Source organism: Heterocephalus glaber, unplaced genomic scaffold (assembly GCF_053883595.1).
Source record: "Heterocephalus glaber isolate CG9 unplaced genomic scaffold, H.glaber_assembly_v1.0 deba00001613, whole genome shotgun sequence".
NCBI classification, from domain to species: Eukaryota; Metazoa; Chordata; class Mammalia; order Rodentia; family Bathyergidae; genus Heterocephalus; species Heterocephalus glaber.
Window position 1 is genome coordinate 27990214 of NW_028258384.1, and position 11217 is coordinate 28001430.

The window sequence follows — 11217 nt, forward strand, 5'->3', positions numbered from 1 at the left end:
GCAAAGAAGCAGACCTGACATCCAGTGGAACAGATTAGAAGATGCAGAAACAACGCCAGGCACACTCAGCCATCTTATCTTCTATAAAGGAGCCAAACACCCTCACTGGAGGAAAGATAGCCTCTTTAATAAATGGTGCTGGAAAAATTGGCTTTCAAGGTGCCAGAGATTAAAACTAGACCTGTATCTCTCACCATGCACTAAACTAAAATTGAAATGGATTAAAGATCTAAATATTAAAATAGAAACTCTGAACCAGTTGAAACAGAGGTTAGGTAGAACTCTTAAAGACATCAGTGTAGGGCTCTCTGTTTTCATTTCAGGTGTTCTCACAACCTGGAGATGTGGAACATCTTGGCAAGCCAAGAGGAGGTGACTATGAGTCTATATGAGGGTGGAAGGACACTAGAGTGAGAATTATGACCTCTTCCTGGGCCACAGTGCCCAAGTCATGCCAAGGTGAGTTCCTTCTCTTGTCTTGACTTTCTCCAACACATATGTTCACTTATTGTCTGTTCCTCTTTGCACTTCTGGTGTCCCATTGGGTGGAGAGGTCATGGTAAAGCATTATTCCATGCCTAAGTCCATGTGGAAGTTGTAGTTACCTCTATAGAACTACATTAACATAGAAGAGGAAATCACACTCAAAGAGGAGCAGGGGTTGAGTCACGCGGAAGACGGCGAATCACCCCGCTGCAGACAGGCAGGTCTGCCCATGCCCTACGGAGATCCTGAGTCACACAGAACATGCCAAATCAGCCCTCTGCAGACAGGCAGGTCTGTGCATGCCCTACCGAGGTCCCCAGTCCTGCAGAATATGCCGAATGAGCCTGCAGCACACAGGAAGGTCTGTGCAGGCCCTACCGAGGTCCTGAGTCATGAGGAAGACACTGAATCACCCCACTGTAGACAGGCAGCCACCTGGTTCCACATTACAAAGACGCAGAGGACACCAGACCACCAGACCAAGGTACTGAGTTCCACTGTTCCTGGCCCAGAGGTAGGAGATTCTGAGCCGTTGTCCCACTGCTCCTGGTCCAGAGGAAGGGGCTTCCCAGCCACCATCCCTCCCACTGCTCCCAGCCCACAGGAAAGGGCTTTTGGGTCACCATTCCTACTGCTGCTTCGGGCCCCTGTCCCACCTCATCCAGCTCAGAGGAGCTAATCCGTGCAGGCGCTAACAGCCCCCTGCCCCAGTTGAAATGAGAAAACAGGTAAATAAGTTTCAAAACAAGACTTCCAGATCACCTACAGCAACCCCAAAGGGAAATGAGATGGAACACTCTGATACTCAACCACCTGGACACACTGAACTGGCAACAAAAGGGGATCTGGAAAAAAGGAAATCAGAAATAATTTCTTAGATAACAGGAGAAATTGTGCCCATAGTGCAAGACATGATTAATGAATCTAGAGAGGACCACAGGAACATGATGGAATCCCAACATAGGAAACAAATGGAATCCATAAAACAGATGGAAATAGATTGCCAGGACATGAAAAACTCCACTGAAAGTCTACACAGCAGAAGGAGCCAATGTGAGGACAGAATTTCAGCCACAGAACATAAGATTGCAATTAGTGACCAAGAAAAGAAAAATTGCTGCAAAATTATAAAGGAACATGAGAAATCAATCCAGCAGCTGCTAGATGATGCAAAGAAGAATAACATAACACTGATTGGGCTCAATGAAGAAACAGGAGAGAGTGTAGATGACATAAAAAAATCTCTTCACAGAAATAATGACAGAAAACTTCCCAAGCAGGGGAAAAGAACTTGACATACAGATAAGTGAGGCATACTTGACTCCAAATAGCTTTGATCAAAAAAAATCTACACATAGGCATATAATTGTTAAGATTCCAGAAACTCAACAGAAGAACAAAGTTCTACAAGCAGTCAGAGAAAAGAAACAAATCACATACAAAGGAAAGCCCATCAGAATCACAGCAGACTTCTCAACACAAACCATCAAGGCAAGAAGAGCTTGGAGTGACATATTCCAAGCCCTAAAAGAAAACAGCCTCCAACCCAGATTGATGTACCCTGAAAAACTATCTTTCAAAATGGATGGAGAAATAAGATACTTTCATGACAAAGAGCACCTTAGGAACTTCATGAATACCAAACCAGCACTCCAAAGAATTTTACACAATATCCTAGGAACAGACATTGAGGATCACAACCCCAGGAAGTAAAGCAGAATGAACCCATCTGGCATGACAAGAAATTAAATGGAAAGGGGAAGATCCCAACAAAAAGAAAAAGTCATGGAAATGACAAGTCAATATGTTTCAGTTATAACCATCAATGTTAATGGTCTCAATTCACCAATCAAAAGAAATAGACTGGCAGAATGGGTCAAGAAACAAAATCCAACAATATGCTGCATACAAGAAACACACTTCATTCAAAAGGAAACTCATAGATTGAAAATTAAAGGGTGGAAAACAATACTCCATGAGACAGGAACCTGAAAAAAAGCAGGAGTAGCTATCCTCTTTGCAGATCAAGTAGATTTCAAACCAACACTGATTAAGAGAAATGAAGAAGGACACTACATCCTTGTAAAGGGAACAATCCCAGAGGAAGAGATGACAATCATAAATATCTATGCACCAAACACTAGTGCACCCAAATGTATAAAACAAATACTAACAGACATGAAAAGTCATATATGCACTAATACAATTGTAGTGGGGGACCTCAACACCCCACTGTCACAAATAGATAGATCAACTAGACTAAAAATAAGTAATGAAATACTAGAACTCAATCGAACTCTTGAACAAATGAACTTAACAGATGTTTACAGAGTCTTCCACTCCACAAAATCAGAATACACATTCTTCTCAGCTGCACATGGATCATTCTCCAAAATAGCCCACATACTCACAGATAGTACATGTTTAAGTAAGTGCAAAGGAATTGAAGTTATCCCCTGTATATTATCAGACCATAGTGCGATGAAATTGGAGATCCATAGCAAAAGAAACTGGAAAGATTTCATAAACACATGGAAATTGAACAACACACTTCTGAATAACCAATGGGTCACAGAGGAAATTAAAGAAGAAATCAGAGAGTTCCTTCAATTAAATGACAATGACAAGACAACATATCTGAATCTATGGGACACAATGAAAGCAGTCTTATGAGGGAAATTCATAGCAGTGAATACACATAGTAGGAAAACACAATGAGCCCAATTACACAACCTGATGCTGAACCTCAAGCTTCTAGAAAAAGAAGAGCAGGACAACCTCAAAGCTCATACAAGGGAGGAAATTATAAATATCAGAGGAGAAATCAATGCAATGGTGACTAAGAGAACGATACAAAAAATCAATGAAGCCAAGAGTTGGTTCTTCAAAAGAATCAACAAAATTGATAAACCTTTAGCCAACCTTGTCAGAAAAAGGAAGGAAAAGGCCCAAATCCATGCAATTAGGAATGAAAAGGGTGAAATGACAACAGACCCAGCAGAAATCCAGAGGATGACCAATACCTACTTCCAGAAGCTATACGCCAATAAGATGAACAACACAGAAGAAATGGACAGATTCCTAGATACATATGAATTACCAAAGTTGAACGAAGAAGACCTAAAAATTCTAAACAACCCAATATCAACCAATGAAACTGAAAATGTAATTAAAAACTTAGCAACTAAGAAAAGCCCGGGCCCTGATGGCTTCGCTGCTGAATTCTACAAGACCTTTAGAGAGAATCTGGTGCCACTACTGTTTAAAGTCTTCAATGAAATTGAAAGGGAAGCAATACTCCCAAATTCATTCCTGGAAGCAAGCATCACCTTGATCCCCAAAGCAGAGAAATTCCCAACTGAAAAAGAGAATTATAGGTCAATCTCACTAATGAACATAGATTTTAAAAATCCTTAATACGATAATGGCAAACAGAATGCAGAAGATTATCAAGAAGATCATACACCCTGATCAAGTGGGATTCATCCCAGGGATTCAGGGATGGTTCAATATATGCAAATCAATCAATGTAATACACTATGTCAATAGAGCCAAGGACAAAAATCATAGGATTATCTCCATAGATGCAGAAAAAGCATTTGACAAAATCCAACATGCATTTATGATCAAAACCCTACAAAAAATTGGAATAGATGGTCTCTACCTCAAACTGATAGAAGCCGTCCATGAAAAACCAACAGCCAATATCATACTAAATGGTCAAAAACTGAAATCCTTCACACTCAAATCAGGAACAAGACAAGGATGTCCACTATCACCACTCTTGTTCAATATAGATCTGGAAACATTAGGCATGGCAATTAGACAAGAGAAAGAAATAAAAGGAATAAAGGTAGGTAATGAAGAAATCAAATTATCATTGTTTGCAGGTGACATGATACTCTATATAGAAGACCCCAAGAACTCTACCAAAAGTCTTTTACATTTAATAACCAAATTCAGTCAAGTAGCTGGTTACAAGGTCAACACACAAAAATCAATAGCTTTCTTCTACACCAATGACAGACTCACTGAGAGAGAAATAGGGCAAATAATTCCTTTCCCAATGGCATCCAAAAAACTGAAATACCTAGGAATCATCCTAAAGAAAGAAATCAAAGACCTCTTCTCTGAAAACTATGGCACTCTGAAAAGAGAGATTGAAGATAATATCAGAAAATGTTCAGACATCTCCTGCTCCTGAGTAGGAAGGATTAATATAGTGAAAATGGCCATACTTCCAAAACTGCTATACAGATTTCATGCAATTCCAATTGAGATCCCAGCAGCACACTTCATAGGCCTCGAGAAAACAGTCCAAAAATTCATTTCGAACAAGAAGAGACCCAGAGTATCAAAAGCAATTCTAGGTAACAGAGACATAGCAGTGGGTATCACAATCCCCAACCTGCAACTATACTGGCAAAGACACAGACTTGAGGACCAGTGGAACAGATTAGAAGATGCAGAAACAATACCAGACACACTCAGCCATCTCATCTTCGACAAAGGAGCCAAACACCCTCACTGGAGGAAAGATAGCCTCTTTAATAAATGGTGCTAGAAAAATTGGTCTTCAACTTGCTAAAGATTAAAACTAGACCTGTATCTCTCACCATGCACTAAACTAAAATTGAAATGGATTAAAAATTGAAATATTAAAATAGAAACTCTGAACCAGTTGGAACAGAGGTTAGGTAGAACTCTTGAAGACATCGGTGCAGGAAAAGATTTTATGAACAAAACCTCAGTTGCCCATGAACTAGCACAAACAATCAACAAATGAGATCTCTTTTTATTAAAAGGCTTCTGCACAGCAAGAGAAACCACCAGCAGTGTGAAGAGACAATCCACAATGTGGGAAAACATCTTCACCTGTTCTTCCTCAGACAAAGGTCTACTATCTCGAATCTATAAAGAACTGAAAAAGATCAAACCTCCCAAATTTAAAGACCCAATCCAAAAATGGGCATCTGAAATGAACAGACATTTCTCAGACAAAGAATTAGAAACAGCAAATAAATACATGAAAAAATGTTCAACATCACTGGTCATTTGAGAGATGCAAATGAAAACAATGCTGAAGTTCCACCTCACTAAAGAAAGGATGGCTGCTATCATGAAATCAACCAATAAAAAATGCTGACGGGGATGTGGGGAAAGAGGAACTCTTCTCCACTGCTGGTGGGAGTGTAAACTGGTGCAAGCACTGTGGAAATCAGTATGGAGATACCTCAAAGAGCAAGGACTGGAAGTCCCATTTGACCCCACTATTCCACTGCTGGGAATCTTCCCCAAAGAATTAAAAGAATCATATCACAGTGATATATGTGTGCCCATGTTCATAGCAGCGCAGTTTGTGATAGCTAAAACTTGGGAACAGCCCAAATGCCCATCAACTGGAGACTGGATAAAGAAAACGTGGTTTTTTTATATAATGGAGTAGTCCTCAGCCATAAAAAATGAGAAATTAGAGACATTTCTAGCTAAGTGGATGCACATTGAGGCAATACTCTTAAGTGAAATAAACAGGACACACATGTGTAAATACCCAATAGTTTCTCTGGTGTGAGAAACTGAAAGTGTAAATAAGGACTAAATGTATAATAGGTAATGTGAAATAGGAAGAAAAGGGGCAAAGGGGAAGGAAGTGGGAGGGCTAGGGGAAAGGATAGGAGGGAATGGGATTAATATGAGAAAATGGAAAAATAGGAACAAAATCTTTGTAAATAAGGAGGACTGGAGGGGTTGAAGGGAAGGCTGGGCAAGGGTGAAAAATAAGAACCAAGAGAGACTATGTAAAGGTGCAAATTTCCAATGATGAATGTCATTATATTGTATACCTAAAATGTACCAATAATTAGAATGAATAATTGATAATGTAAAATAGGAAGAAAAGGTCCAAAGGGGTAGGGGTAGTGGGAGAGGCAGGGGAAAGGAAAGAAGGGAAAGGAAAAATGATGAGAAATGGAAAAAATGGAAATAAAGTCATTGTAAATAGGGAAGTGTGAAGGGGGTGAATGGAGGGCTAGGAATGGGAAAAAATAAGAACCAAGATTCATTATGTAAAGGTACAATTCCCAGTGAGAAATGTAATTGTGTTGTATACCTACAATGTACCAATAAAAGAATTTAATACAAAAAAAAAAAAACAGGAGCAGGGTCTGGTACCATGGGCAGGTCTTATGGGAGAGTGGGGACAGGGAGCCCAGCCTGGCTGGAGTAAAGAGTGCAGTTCTCCCGGGGAAGCATACTGGGCTCTGAAACGGATAACTGGACACTCCAGGGTCTGAGGTCATCCAGACCTGGGTTTTATTGCATGATTATTTGTTTGCCTCCTTGTGATATGATAGGAGCTTTTTGGAAGTCTATGTGAGATCAAAGCCTTGCCTGATCTAAGAGACCCTTGGCCAGAGGTATGCCATATTACCATTTCATCACCTTTTTTGATGTGGGTTAAAGTGATAAATATCTAAAAACCACCTCTCTTCACCTTTATGTTATTTTGGTGGGAGTAGGGGACAGTGTCAAACCTTACCTGCTCCAGGTTTGAGATTAACATCCTTGGATATGGCCACTGAGAAAATTAAGGGTTCACATCTAGTTATTAGCTTCTCTAGCTCAGAGGTTACACGTAGGTGAGAACACAAGGGGCAATGTATGGAGGGGGCATTATGCTGTCATTAAGGAAATTAAGCCATTTAAGCTATACAAGTAAGGAAATAAGATCAGTGGTATCTTCATTTCCAATAATAAACAGCAATTAAGCATGGGACTGAGGGTGAGGACTAAGACAGTAGGGGTATCAATTCAGAAACAAATCTTGAGAAAAAGTGCTGAGAGTGGAGATATTAACTAAGAGCCAAAAGTATTATGAATAAGGCACACAAATTTGAAAGAGATAAGGGCTGGTAAAGGATATGATCAAGGCCTCTCCCCCTGGAATTCCTGCAGCCACTTCTGTGACTCCTTCCCCATAGAGGCTCCTGATGGAGCCTGAAGAGGGGATACATCACATACCCTCACCTGTAACCTTTGTAAGAAGGCATCCACAATCTTGAACATTTTGTACATGATGGGTGGGAAACGATGTGACATACAAGAAATAATATCTATTCTTAGAGTTAAACTTAAATGAGTTCTACAGTCCAAGTTGCCCTCCCACCTTGTTCCTAAGCAGGCTGTGTCAGTGCCTAAGAAATGAACAGAGTTGCTTTGGCTGAACCTTGATGATTGTGGCTGCCATTTCCTGCCTTTGGGTTGAATCAGCCCTTCCACTCCATCCTCTATATCATACCACAGACAATCTATTACACTTTGGTACAAGCATCTGTGATGGACTCTAACCCTTGCAAATCACTGATCATCATGGAGCACACGTACTGTGAAAACAAGGAATGACTTGGCTGGGGAAACCCTCCATTGCCACTATGAACTGATGGCCAACCAGTTAAGGTCCACAGTGGTCTCTAGCCAAAAGACTACCATGAACACACCTATAGCCAACAAATTCAGGCTTTTATTCATTGCAAAAGGAGTAATGCACACCATGGAGTGTCTCGGTGAGAGAGTGTTAATAATAACTTGTAGAATTTGGGAATGTGTTAGGCAATTTTGTAAACGGTTCAGGAAGGTAGGGTATTTGTCAAGATTGGGCGCTGTCATGAAGTGAAAGTATTGTGTAATTGGGTATCTTACTGCAGTATGTCAGGAGAGAGAAAAATAGAGCAAGATTAATAATTAATTAATAATTAGTAAAGATTAATAATTAGTAAAGAAGTGACAGTCCCATATAAGGCAGGAGGAGAAGTTCGGTCATTTTTGTGATTTGTATTATTGTCTTGTATTTTGTTTCATCACAGACAAAGAATGACTTTGTCTGATGTTGCTACACTTGATCTTAGCCAAAAGGCCAAGTAACGATGTCTGATGTTAATAATCTGTGAAATGGTATGTGTTCAACAGGAGAGTACCATGACCCCGCTGTGAGTGGCAGGCTATTTATGGTAGATGTTTGGGTGGAGAGCAAGGCAAACATGAGGGATTGTGTATATACTCAACAAAACAGCCAGACAGTGCTAGATGAGGCAAACTCAGGTGAAGCCAATGAAGATGACCAGATTACTTATAGTGATAAAGTTCCTACACATTTTTGCTTATTTGAGGGTAAGGTGAGCAAACTTGAGTATCACTGTGAGAGAAGGCAATGGAATGGGGGAATCAAACCTAGATCTGCCTTATTCTGCTGCACTAAGCTCCTAAACATAAAATTTGGTACTATCCTTTACAGATGTGGCCAGCATAATGGAAGGGATGCAATTCATGCAAGGACAGTTTTTTTTTTTTTTTTTGGTTCTGGGGGTTGAACTCGGGTCCTTGTGCTTGCAGGGAGGAACCACTGAGCTAAATCCCAGGCCCCAGGGACAGTTTTTATATAAGGAAGTGAGAAAACAGGTAGATCCTAGACAGCCTTAAAGTTAAGACTGAAAGCTTTAAGGTTTAGGTAAGTTAGATATGGCTACTTATTCTCATAAAGTACGCTATCTGGGATATTTTACAGGGGAAAGTTATGAATGAAGTTTTCAAAATTTTTCTTCTCATGCTGTTTTATATTAATGCTCTGTTCAATATTAAGGAATTAATGCATCACATTTTTTACAGTAAAAAGTCAATTTTGCTATTATTGTGAACACTCATCTCTGCATTTTTAATTGACAAAGTTGTGCACATTTATGTTGTAGAACACAATGGTTCCACCAGTCTGCACTCCCACCAAGAGCGGAGCAGGGTTTCTTTTTCCCCACAGCCCTGCCAGCATTTGTTGTTAGTTCGACTTTTTATTTGATCTTATTTTACTTTTTTAATGTAATTTTTTGTTAGTACCTGTTTGCAGTATGTAATGTTTATATTCCTTGTGTGGAGTTAGTACATGTACATGACACACCTTAATTGCTTTTTTTATCCCCTTTTCCTCTCCTCCTTCCCCCTCCCTCCATCTCTTGATCCTCTTCCCATTTGAGAATTACTTTTTAACATTTTTGTTTTAAACTGATACATAATAATAATGATTGCACATATTTATGTAACAAAGTCAAGTTTTGATACATATTTACATTATGTAGAGATCAAATCATGACATTTAGTATATTCTTTACCTCAAATATTTTATCATTTCTTTGTGCTGAGAACTTTTCTAGTTATTTGAAAGTATACATTGCAATATTGTTAACTGTAGTCATCCTGCTGTGTTCTAGAATACCTGAACTTATTCTTCCTATCTAAATCTAATATTTAACTCTGACCAATCTCTTTTCATCATCTTCTGCCATAACTTCTCCTCAACCTCTTGTAACTACTGTTCTACTCTGTACTTCCGTGAGGTCATTTTTTAGATTTCACAAATAAATTGAGATGAACTATTTGTCTTTCTGACCTTGGCTTATAATTTTGCACTGGTAATATCTGGTTTATTCAAAGATGAACACATGGTTTAAAACTGTACTCCTATGAGCCTGATCCTCAGTGCCAAACCCCCCCCCAAAACTGTACTCCTAGATATATACATAGAGAGTTGAAAAACAGATGCTCACTCAAAAGTTTGTGCATGAATATTTATGGCAACTTTATTCATGATATTTAAGAGGTGGAAATAACCCAATGTCCATCAATGGATAAGTACATGAAATACAGTATATCTGTACAATAGAAAAATTATTATTCAGTTATAAGAAATTACTGATAAATGCTGCAACATGGGTGAACCCTAAAAATTTTATTGTATGATTCCATTGGTATGACATGTCCAGAGTAAATATACCCAAAGAAAGTAGACTAGTGATAGCTTAAGTCTGGAAGAAAGGATGGGAATGATAGCAAAAGGGCAGAATGACTATGGTGATAAAAGTGTTCTAAAATGAACCTTGGTGATGGTGACTATATGGTGAAGCCCAACCAATCTCCAATGCTGCTTGACAAAGTTCCAGCTGGGGGAAAGAAAGGGTGGAACACATCGTACCCTCATGTTTTATTTTTTCTTGCCATAATGTTTATAATTGTTACTCTGATCACAGGAGTCATTGTGTTTGTGACTAACAACAAACTCTCCATGAGGCAAATTGGAAATGATGTATTGAAATCTGATCTGGCTCACAAGTCCCAAATTCCAGTTTCTCTTAGTTCTATTGCCACATCCACTCCTAAAGAAACCTCTCCTAAAACCCCCTCTGTTTTCCCACTACTATAACTCCCTCTCTTGTTGCTGACATTCTTTTTACTAAAGGGGTCTTATAAAGAGATTGGAAGGATAGACTTTAGATGTAAGAAATAGTGGGAAATGGGAAATAGAAGGAACATTAAGACAGGTAAATACATTAAGGGGGCAAGTTACTCAATATTTCTCAAAGTGCTGTAAATATCTCCTGCTCATGGATTATGAACCTAAATGAGATTTAGTTAAGATGAATAGAGGTATAGAAAAATAGAGAGCTGATAGCAAACTATATTAACCATTGTGCAGTTTCTCAAGGGCCAGGTGGCAACCACAAGTTTGACATTTAATTAATTAAATCTTGCTTATACCCCCACTGATGTAGAGATTTTGATTAAGTTACCTTCTGTTCTGCTTAGGTATGGGAAAATAAGAGGACAATTGTAATTTTTAAAAATGTATTCATGATGTTCAATGAAATGAATCAGCTTAGAAAAAATATACTCTGTTTAGCAAAAAATAAC